Raw genomic sequence first — 16,169 nt, 5'->3', positions numbered from 1 at the left:
TATTTATTGATATAATAATATAGCATTATAATAATATTTCATATATTATATGTAATATATCATATCATTGGCTCTCTCCCGTCTCTTCCCATAAGGGCACTAATCCCATTGTTAGGGCCCCACCACCATGACCTAATAATCTCTTAAAGGCCTTATCTGTAAATGTCATTACACTTGGATTAGGGTTCCAACATATGACTTTTTTTTTAAAGATTTTATTTATTTATTTGACAGATAGAGATCACAAGTAGGGAGAGAGGCAGGCAGAGAGAGGGAGGGAAGCGGGCTCCCTGCTGAGCAAAAAGCCCGATGCAGGGCTCGATCCCAGGACCCTGGGATCATGACCTGAGACAAAGGCAGAGGCTTAGCCCACTGAGCCACCCAGGCGTCCCTCCAACATATGACTTTTGAGAGGGGACACAAACATTTGGACTACAGAAGAGCTATATTTTTTTAAATTATTTTTTAAGAAACAGGAATAATTAACCAAAAACCATTAATGTAAAAAAAATGATAAAAGTACATTGTATTACTGTAGACTTATTTTGTAACTGCTAATATTCACTTAATATAATCAATCACCTGGGATGATTAAAAAATGTGGACTCAACAGCCCTGGCTGACAATTTGAGTCAGCATCTAAACTGTATCTGTGTTTTATTTTGTGTGTACGTGTATTTTGTGTCTTGAGAAAAATCTGATTACAGAGATAAGTAACTGTAGATAAAGGCTGACTCGTGACAATTTGCCTTAAAATCTCAGAGCACCCCTTAATTTAACCCAAAGTCTTGAAGAAAAGATGAAAAAAGTCTTTGCTTCAAAGTTGAATCACTAAGAAGGTCAAATACGTGTTCAGATTCCTAAACAGAAACATGCACATTTTATTATGGCAGCAGAAATTTACACAGTGATGGGTTAGTCCCTCACTTGCTATTGTATAACACTATCAGGTCCCGGAGGAAATCCCAGGGAGGAACATGAATCAAGCTACACCCATTGGGGCAAAATAGTGCACATTCAGCATCTTCGCCTGATGTTTTAAGGGTTACCAGAAGGAGACACTTTGGGCTAAAAACCAACCTGTGCTTTGCTCCCCAAGCAGTCTCCACATCACACAGCTGCAACCATGCAAAGGATGGTGCTTCTTTTCCTAATCCACACCCAGGCACCATACAAAGATAATAAGGCACCATACATTCATCAGTGGGAGGGGTCCTTGTGTAATCAGGCATATTGTTTTGATTTTCTATGCACGGATATTTACAAGCCTCAATTTCTTAAAAGAGCAGTCAGAGTTTAAATTTTCCTGGTTAATTGTGTATTTGGAAGGTCGAAGATAGGCACAATAATGCAGAGAAAAAAACGTATTCAATAATCAGTATGAGGATGAATGAACAATGGCTCTATAAGTGAATGTGATGGTGGAAATTCAGGATATATAGCACACCTCGAGTTTTGTTGTCATCCTTTTAATAAAAAAATGAATAAAAATATTTTTAAGACACTGAGTAAAGACTAGAAGTGCAGTCTTACAGGCTACCCACATCAAATGAGGTCACACATCCATTACATCGAAATTAAAATGGCTTCAAGTTCTCACCCTTTTCCCTCAAAGGAATCTGAAGGTTGAACATTGCTATGCTGTCACTTGGGATGCCATTGTTGGTGCTGTCACCTTGCAAGGACAGAAATATGCACTGGTTATTATGGGATCAGAAGGAAGAGTCACAGAAACCTGATTTAGGGGAAGAGGGTGAAAAAAATATCAGGGAAGAATAATTGAACTCTGCATTAGAAACTATTGATACACTTTACGTTAACTAATTGAATTTACAAGACCAGTGCTCTAACCCCTGAGCTATGGAGCCAGCTGCAACTAATTGAATTTAAATAAAATAAGTTTAAAAAGAAAAAAAAATCAGGGAAGATGAGTAACCGTCCTTTATTTTCCATATTTTGATACTTTGACCATCATGAGTGCTTGCTGAAGCTGGAAGGACTGCCCCTCCAGGGTTGGTCAGCTCCTAGAGAGAGTTACCCCTCAGCTGGGAGTGAGGTTTTTAAATGCAAAGCAATGAATCTAGAGTCTGAATTCCTGACCACCTTCTCTGTGGAACTGTTACTCAGGGTCCAAATCACCCCAGGGCCAAGTACCAGACAACCAGGGACAGCCGTTATACCCCAGCTCCTGCTGAAAGTGTCCAAATCAGCCAGTCACAACCTACCATCCCTACTTCCCCCATTCCTTCCTACAGAAACCACAATAAAGGCTCTTATCCTCAGTCCCATCCTGACGGAACCCCGTTCTCCCCTTTGTCCTCCCCCACCCCTCCCTGGTGGCTGCGCCAGCCCCCTCCTTCTGGGATCTGTGAGTAACCAATTGTCTTTTCAACGGCAGTGATCTCCTGGTCTGTTGGCCTTACTATCCCCAAATGACAATATAACCCCTAAGTCCAAACAAAGACTTCCTGGAGGAGGTGATGTATGAGGTGTACGATGTGTGAAGAATATCTGGAAGTATTATCTTTGTATAACAAGCCAGAAAATAGGGTTTTAGGCACAGAGAGCAGCAGGTGTGGCCAGATGCAGGTAAAAGAAAGCCAAAGCCATCCACAAATTCACAGGGGTTCACGGTGGTTCAAGCACAGAACCTGCGGAAGGAGCAGGGAAAAGTAGAATCGAAGAGATCATGTAAATGGTGGAAACTGTGGGCTATGTGTTGTGCCTGACTGCTGTACTTCCTCATCTTCCTCTTTCTGGGTACACAACGCCGTTCACTCTGGATAATTTCCCCTGTGCTTCACAGTATGAAGGTTCCTCAAAGAGGAAAATAGAGTTACCCTAGGACCCAGCAATCCCACTACTGGGTATTTACCTAAAGATACAAATGTAGTGATCCAAAGGGGCCTGTGAACCTGAATGTTTACAGCAGCAATGTCCACAATAACCAAACTATGGAAAGAACCTAGATGTTCATCAACAGAGGAATGGATAAAGAAGATGTAATAAACACACACACACACACACACACACACACACACACACACACAGGAATACTATGCAGCCATCAAAAATGAAATCTTGCCATTTGAAATGACTTGGGTGGAACTAGAGGGTATTATGCTAAGTGAAGTAAGTCAATCAGAGAAAGGCAATTACCATATGATCTCTCTGATATGAGGAATTTGAAAGGCAGGGTAGGGGGTCATGGGAGGTAGGGAGGGAAAAAATGAAACAAGATGGGATGGGGAGAGAGACAAACCATAACAGACTTAATCCCACAAAACAAACTGAGGTTTGCGGGGATGGAGGGGGTATGGAGAGGGCGGCTGGGTTATGAACATTGGGGAGGGTATGTGATATGGTGAGTTCTGGGAAATGTTTAACACAGATGAATCACAGACCTGCACCCTTGGGGCAAATAATACATTATATGTTAATTTAAAAAACGTTTCACCTGTGCTTTATGCAGTCTGGGGGAGGATGGGCACACATATAAACCCGTATAGTGATTGGTCCACCTGACACCAATAGGACCAATCAGAGTCTCCCTGGGATTGATATGTAAATGACAGGAAGACAAGGTTCTCTCTTTAGGCGAGTGACTGGCCTTGCTGGATGGGATTCAGGAGCTGGCCATGGCCATCTTCCTGGACACTTGAAGAGTCTGACCAGAGAAGAAAGCAGCCATATGGAGACAAGTAAACATGAGACATGGACAAAGTGAAACATGTTTTGCCGGTTTCCAGTCCCTAGTTTTTGATTCTGAAATTTTAGTTCTGCAGCTCTTCTTTTGATTTTTTAAAAAGATTGTTTCTTTATTTATCTGACAGAGATCACAAGTAGGCAGAGAGGCAGGCAGAGAGAGAGGAGGAAGCAGGCTACCTGCAGAGCAGAAAGCCCGATGTGGGACTCGATCCCAGGACCCTGGGATCATGACCTGAGCCAAAGGCAGAGGCTTAACCCATTGAGCCACCCAGGTGCCCCATCTTCTTTTGGATTTTTATGAACTTCTGTGGTATCCACCCCTACAGGAACCTGGACATTCCTTTGTTTTTTGTTTGTTTGCTTGCTTTTCCCTTTTGGTTCCTCCAGTTTTCTTTGGATTGCTGCCACTTGCAAGCAAAGGGTCTTGTAAAAATACCACACCAAGGAGATTCACACGTCCTTAGGAGCTATTGAGTAAGTTCCTGTAGGGGAAGGACACAATGAGATGCACATTTTAGAGTGATCATCTTAGAATAAGTTTAGAGGATGAATTGGTGTGAGGAGGGGAGGGAAAGGGGCATATTCCTGAAGATGCCATTATGGTCATTCTGGCAAAGTATGGTGAGTGCCTGAAACAGAAGAGAAAATGGGGCTGAGGAAAGATTAAACTTACACAAGGTGAGAAGACTAATGAGACTTTATGAAATCTGAGTTTGTGAAATCGGATATTGCTAGGCTTTTAGCACACTTACTTTGGGATCTAATCTTCAAAAATATTTAAATATCTCTGGTGGTGACAACACCATCGTCTTTCCAGTGATTAAGAACTCTGAAATCTTAATCTGGCCTGGGCTGTAGAATGTCAGCTGTGGCTTGAGCACAACGAAAAGCTGTTGAAGGGTTTTACACTGGTGGGTGGAGCGTGGTCGTGGGATTCCTTTTGCATTTTTAAAATGTCATTTTTGGCTGCTGTGTAAAGAATGGATAGAGAAAAGGCAAAAATAGAAACAAATCATTCTCCAATATTTACGGAACATCTACTATGTGTCAGGTACTGTTCTAAACCCTAAAGACAGAATAGTTAACAAGAAACAAAATGAATTTGATGTCCTCTTGGAGTTTTCATTTTAGTTGTTGAGTGAGAAATGAAGCAAATAAATATACATACATATCAGGGGTTGATGTGGGGTAGAAAGGAAACTAAGCTGAGTGAGTGGACATGGGGTGTGAGGGTTTAGGGGAGCAGGTTGGTATTTTCTATGGGACTGTGTCAGGGAAGTCTCCCTCATTTGAGGAAAGACCTGGAGGTAATTAAGGAATGAGCAGTTGTGCTGTTTGGAGAAGAGCATCCCACACAGAGCAAACAGTAAGCCCAAGGTGGGAGCACATCTGGGGTGTTAAAAGAATGACACGGCGACCAATAATGCTGGGCAAAAAATGAGCAAGACGGCAAGTGGTAGGAGGTAGGTAAGGAAGGTAGTGGGGTCAGATCACATAAAGTCTTGAAGGCCATTGTAAAGATTTGCCTTTAACTTTGTGCCAGATGAGAAGAGCTTGGATGGTTTTGAAGAGGCTTGACTTGATTTAGATTAGAAAAGGATCGGGGCGCCTGGGTGGCTCAGTGGGTTAAGCCTCTGCCATCAGCTCAGGTCATGGTCTCGGGGTCCCGGCATCGAGCCCCGCATTGGGCTCTCTGCTCATCAGGGAGCCTGATTCTCCCTTTCCCACTGCCTGCCTCTCTGCCTACATGGATCTCTCTCTCGATCTGTCAAATAAATAACTAAAATCATAAAGAGAAAAGAAAAGAATCACTCAGGCTGCTGTGGGGTTGTGGGGTGGGGATGCTACTTGCATTAATGTAGACTGAGATTTCTATACTGCTCGCATTTGGGGCCACATTAATTTTTGCTATGGGGAGCTGTCCTGTGCACTGACCACTAGATCGCAGGAGCGCCCTTTCACAATCCCAAGTTGTGACAACGAAAAGTGTGTCCAGACCCTGTCAAAATCCCCTGGGGGAGAGCAGGTGCACAAAACTCTCCTGGTTGAGGACCACTGATCTAGGTGAGAGGGGGTATTGGCCCAGACCAGAGCAGTAGATGCAGGGGTGGGGAGAAGGGGGGAGATTCTGGGTGTATATTGAAGACAAAACACGCAGGATTTGTAAATATATTAAGTGTGGAGTGTGCGGAAAAGACAAGAGTTGGGATGATTTTTCAATTTTGGGGGCCCGAGGCCCTGGAACAGTGACATTACCACTTGCTAAGATGGGAAAGACGACGGGAGAAGCAAGTTTGATGGGCAACAGGTGTTTGTTTCTGGAGATGGTGGCTGAATCCACATGGGGATGCCCAACCAGCAGCTGAACACACGAGTCTGGCATTCATGGGTGAGGTCCAGGCTGGAGGCACAAATATGAGCACCGTTAGGACATAGGGTTCAAGCTCTGAGAAGAAGTGGGCTTACCTACGCAGTGAGTATGGACAGAGGTGTGTTTGGCAACATGATAAGGCAGCTTCATGATATCTGTCCCCCAGTATTTGTCCTGTGAGTATGGATGGGAGTGTGTATGGGACTTGGGACTTGCTTTTAACCAGTAGAATTTGGCAAGGTAAGAAGATGTCACTATTATGATCTCATTATATTAAATCAGACTGTTTTACGGATTGGAGTGAGAGGCTATCCTGGACTTGAAGAAGCAAAGAGCCAAGTTTGGAAACACCTGTGGAGAGAGTTATATGGCAGGAAACTGCAAGCAGCCTCTGGGGGCTGAGGATGGCTTCCAGTTAACAGCCTGGAGAATCTCCCTGGCCCGCCCCAGCATGGGCTGCCCCCCAAATCACACAGCTACAAGGAAATGAGTTCTGCCAACACCCGAGTGAGTTTGGAAGCAGAGCCTTCCCTAGTGGAACCTGCAGGTGAGAACACAGCTTGGTGGGTGCCTTCTCTCCTCTTTTGAGTGAGACCCAGAGCCGAGGACCCTGGGTTAAGCTGTGTCTGGCCTCCTGACAGCTAGAGATGGAAGGATAGTAAACTGAGCTGTTTAAAGTTACTAAACTTGTTATTATTTGTTATGAAGTAACTATTAAAAACAAAACAAGAGGCCCAAAATGGAGTTGCTTATGCTAAACCCCATGTCCCCCAAACCAGACTTAATTATGATTTCAGCTGTCCCAGAAATGGAATCTGAGCCCAGGCAAGCAGACACCACCTGATCCCCACTCCCTCAGACCCCTGCCATCCCCAGAAGCCAAGTCACCTGGACATAACCAACCTGCATTGTTTGCCTGACGTGACTTCCTTGCTCCTCTTCTCTTCTGCCTATAAAAGTCTTTGATTTTGTACTGCTTCTCCGAGCTCCTTTCAGTCTGCAAGCAGGATGCTGCCCATTTCGTGAATCATTGAATAAAGCCAATAGGTTCTTTAAAATGTACTCAGCTGAATTTTTTTTTAACACAACAGAAAACTCAAGCAGAAGGTCCGAGTCCCAGAGCACAGGACTGATGTCTAAAGGTCAGGAAGCTCAAAAAAACCCAGCCAGGAAAGGAGCCATCATCACTCACCAGTGTTGAAGAGGAAGGGAGAGCCAACATCACGATGAAAAAGATAGAATATTTCCAGAGAAGTGGAGGGACTTCTATGTCTATAGGACTGACAGGTTGAGTCATTTGGATCTGAGGGTTAATCATTGGATTTGGCAACTTGGCGGTGATTAGCGATCTTGTAAAATATCTGTGTAGGTGTAGTCATGGGACCAATGACTGTTAACAGTGTCTGAAGTGCAAAAAAAATTTCAGGGTTTGGATTCAAATGGGAGCAGTGGATATAAAGAGCAGTGAGCAAGTCTGACTTCTGTTTTGGAGATCAAATCAGTTGGTTTTGCTGATGGATTAGATACGAGAAAATGGAAAGGGGGAATTTATCCCAGGGGCTGAGGCTTTAGCCAGTAGGAGGTGGGGATGCTGTTTACTAAGATGGGGAGACTGGGACAGGAGAATGTTGAGGAGGGAGCAGGATAGAAATCATGGTGAAAATAAGACTCCTGTTACATATTCATGGAGAAATATGCTGCAGGCAGCTGGCCATGTAATTCTCAGCTCCAAGGGTGGGTTAGGATTAAAGACGTTAACTTCAGAGCCTTCAGCTTCTACAAAGAACTTAAATCAATGATGCTGAATGGAATCGGCTAAAGCAGTGGTTTTTAAACTGGGGCTGTGAGGCAAGGAGTTTTGCTCCCAGGGCCGATTGAACAATATCTGGCAACATTTTTGGTGGTCACCACTTGGGGGGGTGCTGCTGGCATCTAGTGGCTAGAGACCAGAGATGCTGCTAACTGTCCTGCAGGGCACAGGACAGCCCCACAGCAGAGAATCAACCACCAGGTATCAATAGTGCTAGGTTGCGAAAGCCTGATCGAGGGAGAGAGAGAGAGAGAGAGAGCGAACGCATAGCTACAGAAGACCCAGAATCAAGCTCTTTAAAGGGGCGGAGATGAAATAGAGAAGCAAATTGAGAATACAGGTCCAGGATGGTAGGAAGAGAAACCAAGTGATTAAGAGGGCACTAAGGAAGCTGGAACCTAGAGACACCGAGTACATCCACATTTGCTAGTGATAGGCATGTATGGTGCATGGACCGCCTATGAGAATTCACACACCTTGCACATTTTTAAGTGGGAATCTGAAACTTTTTAATCATAAACTTTTCATCACAATATATGCATATTTTATTAACTAGGTGTTGAAAATATTAAACATTTAAAAAATGAGATAGAGGGCACCTGGGTGGCTCAATCACTAAGCAGCTGCCTTTGGCTCAGGTCATGATCCCAGGGGCCTGGGATGAAGGCCCACATTCCTGATCAGCAGGAAGCCTGCTTCTCCCTCCCCTGCTCTCCCTACTTGTGTTCTGTGTGTGTGTGTGTGTGTGTGTGTGTGTGTGTCTCTCTACCAAATAAATAAATAAATCTTTAAAAAGAAAATGAGATAGGAAAGGATCGACTTTATTGGAATAACATTTGCTTGCTACAAGTTGATTTTTTTTTAAAGCAGAACAGTCTCATTTTTTGTTATTTTATTTCCCAAACCACACTGGAATGGAATGAAACCATTGAAATCCTTACTTGTGCCTTTCCCTATTATGTCCCTAAAAATATGTAGTTTAATTTAAATATGAAGGAATGAGTGTCACTAACCAAAACTGATTGTTATTCTGATGTCAGAGCACTTCCAACATCTGCCCTAATCCCCTTTCCGATGTTAACCTTTACCCTTAATAAGGAGAGGAAGCTCTAAAGGCGGAGCCCCAGGACTGCCCACAGAAGGGCATTATTTGAAACAAAACTGGTATTTCAACTTTGGTATCAGCCCAAGTCCTACACTCTAATAAGATCTGAGAGGAGTGTCTTGATCTTCCAGGAAGGAGAGGAGTATCCTGATATCAGACCCAAGAATGGGCATATCATCGATCCTACAGAGCACACATGGAGTTTGGATCTGGAAATGGACTCCCTTAAAATGATCTGCACATAAGGATTCTTTATAGAGATTTTTCAACTACCCTTGGGGACATGGTACCCTACACCCTCAGGTGTAGACAAATATTTTACAAGCTATGCTGGGAATGAGGTGGGGAGAGAAATATGGAGGTTGTTATAGGAAGATAGAAGGTTAAAGGAAGTCTTTGTTTTGGTTTTTTTCCTTTTGTTTTTAAGAAAAAGGTCATTTGTCTTCTGACTGGAAGGATCCATTGGAACAAGAACTTGATATTGACCCTGGGAGTGGAGTCCTGGAGAGGGCTGGAGGGAACAAATCCCAGACACAAGGAAGAACAAACCCCAGCTGGGGATGTCTGCTCTTCTCAATAAACCTGCTCTGTCTTCAACTCTTTCTGTGTTTCTTGTACATTTCTCCAATTACCATGTAAATTCCATGATGCCAGGGACTTTTCTGTGTTGTTCGCCACAGATTTACAAACACTCAGGGCAGTGTGTAGCACTGACTAAATATTTGTTGAGTAAATGTCTAAAAACAAATTAAAAATGGATAGAAATGTAGGTATAGATTTGATTGGGTGGTGGTAAGATAAGGGAATTCCTACACAAAGGACTTTTATTTTCTTGAAGTGTGACACTAGTGATGAAGTTTTGGAACACAGGTGAGGTTTGGTGGGGTGAGGTCCAGAGCCGATGACCAAGAAAGGATTCTTGAGATGTCTTAGGTGCAAATGGTGGTTTTATTAAAACACAGGGACAGGACCCAGGGGCAGAAAGAGCTGCTCAGACAGAGGCATGGTTGACTGGGAGCTGAGGAAGGTGAGGACAAAGGGGGTGTCCAGAAGGACTGTCATATGCTAAAGAAGAATTTCAGGATAAGGGAGACCTGGTTATTGTCAAGTCAAGGCTGTTTTTGCCTCTCATGGGGGAAAGCATGAAGACAGTCGGGAGTTTCCTGGAGATATGTTACATTCCTCCTATCACACATCCTTGTCAGTGGGCTTTGGGCTTAGAAGAAATTCAGTTTTATTACACTTCCCTCCCCCTTAGCCTCCCACAATTTTATGGAGGGGAGGGTGATGTTAGGGCTTCCGGAGACTGAGGTATGGGTCTCTGGAAGTCAGGCTATTGATGAGAAAGCTTCTTCCTTCCTTGTAAGTCGCTAGGACATTCGTAGATGGAGGGAGACTCCTGTCCTGCAGGACTGGGATCTCTATCAGTTAAGCATCGTTTTTCCTTTAGGGCAGCCAGGAGTGCATGAGGAATGTTACACATATGGCATGGGGAGAGGGTGTAGGGTGCCAGTTACTGCTTTGTCCTAAGCTTGCCTTCTGCTCCCTCATCCCTAGGACAGGAGCTGGGAGTGAGGTGACATAGTTCAGAAGAGGTGGGGGTAGGGATTGTTGAGGCAAGTCTTGAAGGTGTGAAACGATCATCCATTAGAGGGAAAGCAAACTCACCGGAGAGACAAGGGAGTTTGAAGCCAGGGTTGAGTATCCACTGGAGAATTGTGGTCAAGTGTTTTAAAGTACAGCAGGTTGGCTCAGCTGTATGATTCCTTCCTGGTTTCTGGTGCATGCCGCTGGCATTGGTAGAATCATTTGTAAAGAAACAAAGCAAAAGAGGATAAGCCATTCTTTCAGAAACGATGATGAATCAAGTTTTGAACATGCTGGGTTTTGAGGCACAGGTGGGACATCAGTGAAATAGCATGAGTAGGTAGTCAGTTACACGGGCCTGGTGGGTAGGAAAGAAACAGATGGTCGTGTATCAGTGGGAGAGATGTTGGCTAGGGAATGGGAGCTGAAACCAAGGGCACAGTTGATATCACCACAAGAGAGGGTAGCTTGGAAGAGAAAGGTTAACTGAACCCCCAAGGAAACCCTGATGGGAATGTCACATGCATTTCTCAGGCATGCCAATGTTGACACAGATTACTGTAACTCCTGGGGGCCAGAAGCCATGTCTTTGAGATTCATTCATTCTCTGCCTCTGGCATAGCGTGGGCCACATTGAAGGTAATTCTAAAATTCATTCCGATTTGATTTCATTGTACTTTTCATTTACCAGAATCTTGTCATGGTTTGCTAGTGTATCATTTTCTCGAAAAGATTAAATAAGGACCATTTTACAAATATGAGATGAATGCCTGAAGGGATTTTGTTTAATTCATTCATTAGCTCGGGAACCACTAAGATGTTACCACCACTTCAAGCAAGAATCTCAAGGCAGACACATATACAATCAGTAATACTTAAACGAATTTACTTTGATAGATGCAAATAGATATGCAAATAGAATGCAAATGGATGCAAAACTGCCTTCTACCAAAGGAAAGGGGTCAACTGTACTTCCAGTGGACAAAATTCATTTACATATAGCTAGACAAGATCATCTGCATCCACATCAATTATGTACAATCTATAGAGTTGCAAAATAGCTCAAAGACAAGAAAGGCACAGAATATCCCATAGAATTGGTCAGCCCAGAAGGGTACATGAGACAACACCTGTTTTCCCTTGGAAGACACTATAATCTTTTAGGTTCATTTCAATGTCTTTTGTGATTTTGCCTATGCTTTAAAAGAAAAAAAAGTTACCCTTATCATTCTTATTAGTTTGAAAAAAACTAATAAAATACTAGTCTGTTATAAAATACACATGGAAGAATGTTCTGGCACTATCATACCCAATTTGGGGTACTAACTGATTAGGAAGATGAGGCAGAATTTGGGAGCCCGTAAAATGAGTCTGTTTCCGGTTGGAATGGGAAACATTTAAGAATCAAACTAAATGATCTCAAATCCACTCTGGAATGAAACAGGTTATAAGGAAAATACAGAAGATGTTGAAATGGACCTGTTGGCTCATTTTGAGCTTTCCTGGTCGAATGGAGACCTCTACCATGATGCTTGTCCTCCATGTCCCACCAATCCCATACCTGCTATCCTGGCACCAAAGGGCCACCAGACTTTAGGTTCAGTCTGCAGTCCAAATGGAAACCCTCTGTTCCCACAGTAGTGGACAGGATGACTCTGGTTGCTGGTGGAAGCGTCAGCTGCTTTAGTCCAACAGTTCAAGAGAGGATCAAAAGAGCATAAGGACGATATTGGAAAAAAATGCTCGGGCGAATTTCCAGAACACAATATTTCTCTTTGCAATTTTTGAGTGTTCTGTAGCCAACCTGCCAAAAAAAAAAAAAGTGAAAACTATAAATAGAGAGGAGTGGGAAGAAGAAATGAGGACCTGTCACAGTGCCAGGAAAAATAGGGAACTGAGAATTTTCCAGAGATTCAGAGTCAAAGGGGGTTAATATTTACTTAGAAAAGACGTCGTGGGCACAAGCTCTAGGATGAAATGAAGGCAAGAGAGGCAAGTTAGGGAATCGAGAGAGAGAGAGAGACTTGAAGGTAAAAAAAAGTCAACTTAAAGTCTCATTCCTCATTAAGGAAAGTACAGATCAGAGAAGAGGGGAGAGACTGGGATATAGTTGATCGCCGATTGTGTCTGGCTCTGATTAGAAGCTTTGTATCCACTTTTTAATTTCATCTTCCAGCCTGTTTCCTGGATTCCAGCTTCTATTTCCTATGAAATAGGTACCATCACCAAAGACGAGAGTCAAACATGTAACAGTAGTCAAATCTTTAACAGCGCGGACAACTAACTAACCAAAAGCTGGCCCGGGGATCCCTGCAGAGTCAAGTGTTACACGCCCAGTGCCTGGATCCCAAGGCCATGGTAGGGATCTTGGGAAGGGTTCAGGGTAGGGAGACACACAGCAGGTTCTGGCCAGAGGCCAGTCACCAAACTTTGTGTGGCTGAAGGGGTGTGTACCAGCTGAATGTCAGCTCCCAGATGAAACTAAGGGAAATGTCCTTTGGGAAGGTGTCCGCTGACTCTCTGCCTTTCCTTCATCCTCCCCAGGGTGTTCCATTAGCATTTGGGGTCTGGGGTCTTGCCTGTTGCTCCTGGCTTTGGTGGGCCACGCCACTGCCACAGCCAGGGCTCCAAGTGGCAGTGCACTGTATGGGCTCTTGACTGTTCCCTCCTGACTCTCAGAAGGAGAACAGGCAGCAGGGATTTTCATTCTTTGTTGGCACCTACTCTCTTCAGCAACCCCAAGATCAGTACCCCAGGCTGCACAAGCTCAAGTTTATGTCTTTACCAAAGGCCGGCAATAATTTCAGAAAGGAATGACAATGAAGGTAAAAAACAGTTCAACTACTCGCTCATCTGGACTTCTAGAGCAGGTGGGGTTCCCAGACAACTTTGTTCCGTCGGTCTGGCACCCTTGCCCCCCCCCCTCGGTACCTTGGTGATGAGTGTGGGCCTTGCTGTTTGTGCTGCCTGAATTTGCCCTTGTCGCTTATTAGCACTGTGGCCCTAAAAGTCTGAGAGGCTAAAAGTCATGCCTCTCAGAGCCAATCGGAATAGCTTATTAGACCTATTGATTCTGGCATAGTGGGCCTGTGCGGAAATCTCTCTTCTTCATCCCTCCTCCTTCTCAGTCTTCCCCTCCTCCACCTCTTCCTCCTCCTTCTTTGATGTGTAAACCAAGGTATTTGGGGAGCAGGGGATGATGTGATGTTTGGAATTTACTTTAAAATATATTCCAGACCTCCCCTCTCCCCAAAAAACAAAAATACAGGCACTTTGGGGGCAGTAGAAGGAGGAGGGCCTATGAAACAGTTGGGGAAGCAGAGTGATAAGTACTCGGAAGGGCCGGATCCTTCTGCTCTACACACTTTGGTGTATGCTTGAGAATTTTCATAATAAGAGTAAACAAACAAAGACCAAATAATGAGGCTTTCATTCCCTATATCCAAATGACCACAACAGGGCATAGAATGCACTTTCATAGTTGCTCCCCTGGCAATTTATTCTGATTCTCCAAATAAGATTTCAGCTCTCATCCTACCTGTCATAGTCTCTGGATATTGACTGGGCACGTTTTCCTCAACAAGGCCTTGCCAGGCCCACTGCTAGGGAATGTATTCTTTCAGATTCTGTACTCAGGTTTTAAAGATTTTTTTTATTTATTTATCAGAGAGAGAGAGGGGGAGAGAGCGAGCACAGGCAGACAGAATGGCAGGCAGAGGCAGAGGGAGAAACAGGCTCCCTGCTGAGCAAGGAGCCTGATGTGGGACTCGATCTGAGGACGCTGTTATCATGACCTGAGCCGAAGGCAGCTGCTTAACCAAGTGAGCCACCCAGGCGTCCCTGTACTCACGTTTTTTAAAAAAATGTGACCAGTTTCCCATTTGGAGTGACTCAAATGCAAGACTCACAGTAAGCCATTGTCTTGCTGTGTCCCATCCCTTTCTAAGGACTGCTCCTGCTATCTCTGGGAGATCACAGCATTGGGAGGGGAAGCCCAGTCCTGGGCTATTACAGCAAAGCTGCAGCCTGAAGGGCATGGGTGAGATCTGTGGTTTGAGCTGTCAGAGTCTCACGGATAAAAAAAAAAAGAGAAATGAATCATCATTTGACCATGACATTCCCACTAAAGGGGAGGACAGTGGGAGAAAGAGCAAGGGAAGAGGAAAGAAAAATCTCAAAATAAATGTGGGGTGGACGGCAGGAGGAGGGGGGCAGGTGTGGCAATCAAACCAACGCTAGCCACAAACACACGATTCCGCCCATTCTAGAGTGGACTGGACATAAACATGCTCCCACATCTACTTGTCAGCTGCGTTTTGTCGGCCGGTAGCGAGGTGATTCTTTAAGAGCTCTGAGAACCCAAACTTGTGGCCTCCCAGCAGCTGAGCCGAAGTGGAGCTGGGAGCTGCCCAGACGACTGAAGGCTGCCAGCTGCCCAGTGCCTGGATCGCAAGGCCATGGTAGGGATCTTGGGAAGGGTTCAGGGTAGGGAGACACACAGCAGGTTCTGGCCAGAGGCCAGTCACCAAACTTTGTGTGGCTGAAGGGGTGTGTACCAGCTGAATGTCAGCTCCCAGATGAAACTGAGGGAAATGTCCTTTGGGAAGGTTTCCGCTGACTCTCTGCCTTTCCTTCATCCTCCCCAGGGTGTTCCATTAGCATTTGGGGTCTGGGGTCTTGCCTGTTGCTCCTGGCTTTGGTGGGCCACGCCACTGCCACAGCCAGGGCTCCAAGTGGCAGTGCACTGTATGGGGTCTTGACTGTTCCATCCTGACTCTCTTGGCTCCTACTGATCGCTGGAGCCAAGCTTGGCGGGGGAGAAGCCACGCTCCCGGGTGGGTGCGGGGGCTAAGGGCGGAAGCCGGGTTCTCACAGAGGACTCCTCGCCCAGGCGGCTGCAGTGGCGGCGCACGGGGACCTGAGGCTGACACCGGGACGCGCCCCCCACTCTGGACAACCGGCCGCAGAAGTAAAGGGCCAGCATCCCGCCACGGCTATGCTTCCCACGGGACAATCTCGGGAAAAGGTCCTGGAAGAGGCTCGCAGGCCGATTTTCCGAGGGAAACGGCGAGGTGGGGAGGGAGCGCCCCTGACCCTCCCCGCCCTCCCCTCTCCCGCTCACCCCACATCACCAGCGGCGGGGCTGCTCCGCAGAAACTTACGCGAGGTTGTAGTGTCGCCCTCCGAAGCATGGGGGCAGCATCACCTGCTGGCTCGGCGGCAGCGGTCGGCACCCCTCTCTTGGCGGAGGCAGGCGGAGGCGGGCCTGCGGAGTCCTCTTTCATTGGCCGGGGGAGGGATGCTGCCATGTTGGAGAAAGCAGTGCCTTCTGTACAGTGGAAACGCGGTGGCTTCACCGGTAGCGTCGGGGAGCGCAGCCTCCTACCTTTCCTCTTCGCTCGAGTGTCGGTGCTGAGAGGCGGCGGCCGGCGGGATGGAGAGAAGTAGGATGAACCTGCCCAAGGGGCCGGACACGCTCTGCTTCGACAAGGACGCGTTCATGAAGGTGCGCGCCTGGGCTCTGCTCCCCGGAGCTGGGCCGTGGGTGGCCTGCCCTCCTTTGCCCTCCGGGGCCTCTCCTCGGGCTT

At 45.7% G+C, this 16,169-nt stretch overlaps 1 protein-coding gene across 13 annotated transcripts in view; it reads left to right on the top strand.

Annotated features, from left to right (window-relative positions):
- The first annotated feature begins 15,877 nt into the window (after positions 1–15,877).
- Positions 15,878–16,169, top strand: part of LOC309853130 (conserved oligomeric Golgi complex subunit 2-like) — a 41,259-nt gene continuing 40,967 nt past the window's right edge. For 6 of the 13 annotated variants that reach the window (XR_014305525.1, XM_082710943.1, XM_082710945.1 and 3 more), the window contains exon 1: positions 15,885–16,087. The gene's annotated coding sequence lies outside the window, so the exon portion shown is untranslated. Of the gene's footprint in view, positions 16,088–16,169 lie in introns of all 13 variants that reach the window. The other 7 variants (XR_014305523.1, XR_014305524.1, XM_082710946.1 and 4 more) reach the window with 5 other exon arrangements.

Source organism: Mustela nivalis (assembly GCF_964662115.1).
Source record: "Mustela nivalis genome assembly, chromosome: 18".
In the NCBI taxonomy this organism is placed as follows: domain Eukaryota; kingdom Metazoa; phylum Chordata; class Mammalia; order Carnivora; family Mustelidae; genus Mustela; species Mustela nivalis.
This window is presented reverse-complemented; position numbering and strand designations above follow the sequence as displayed.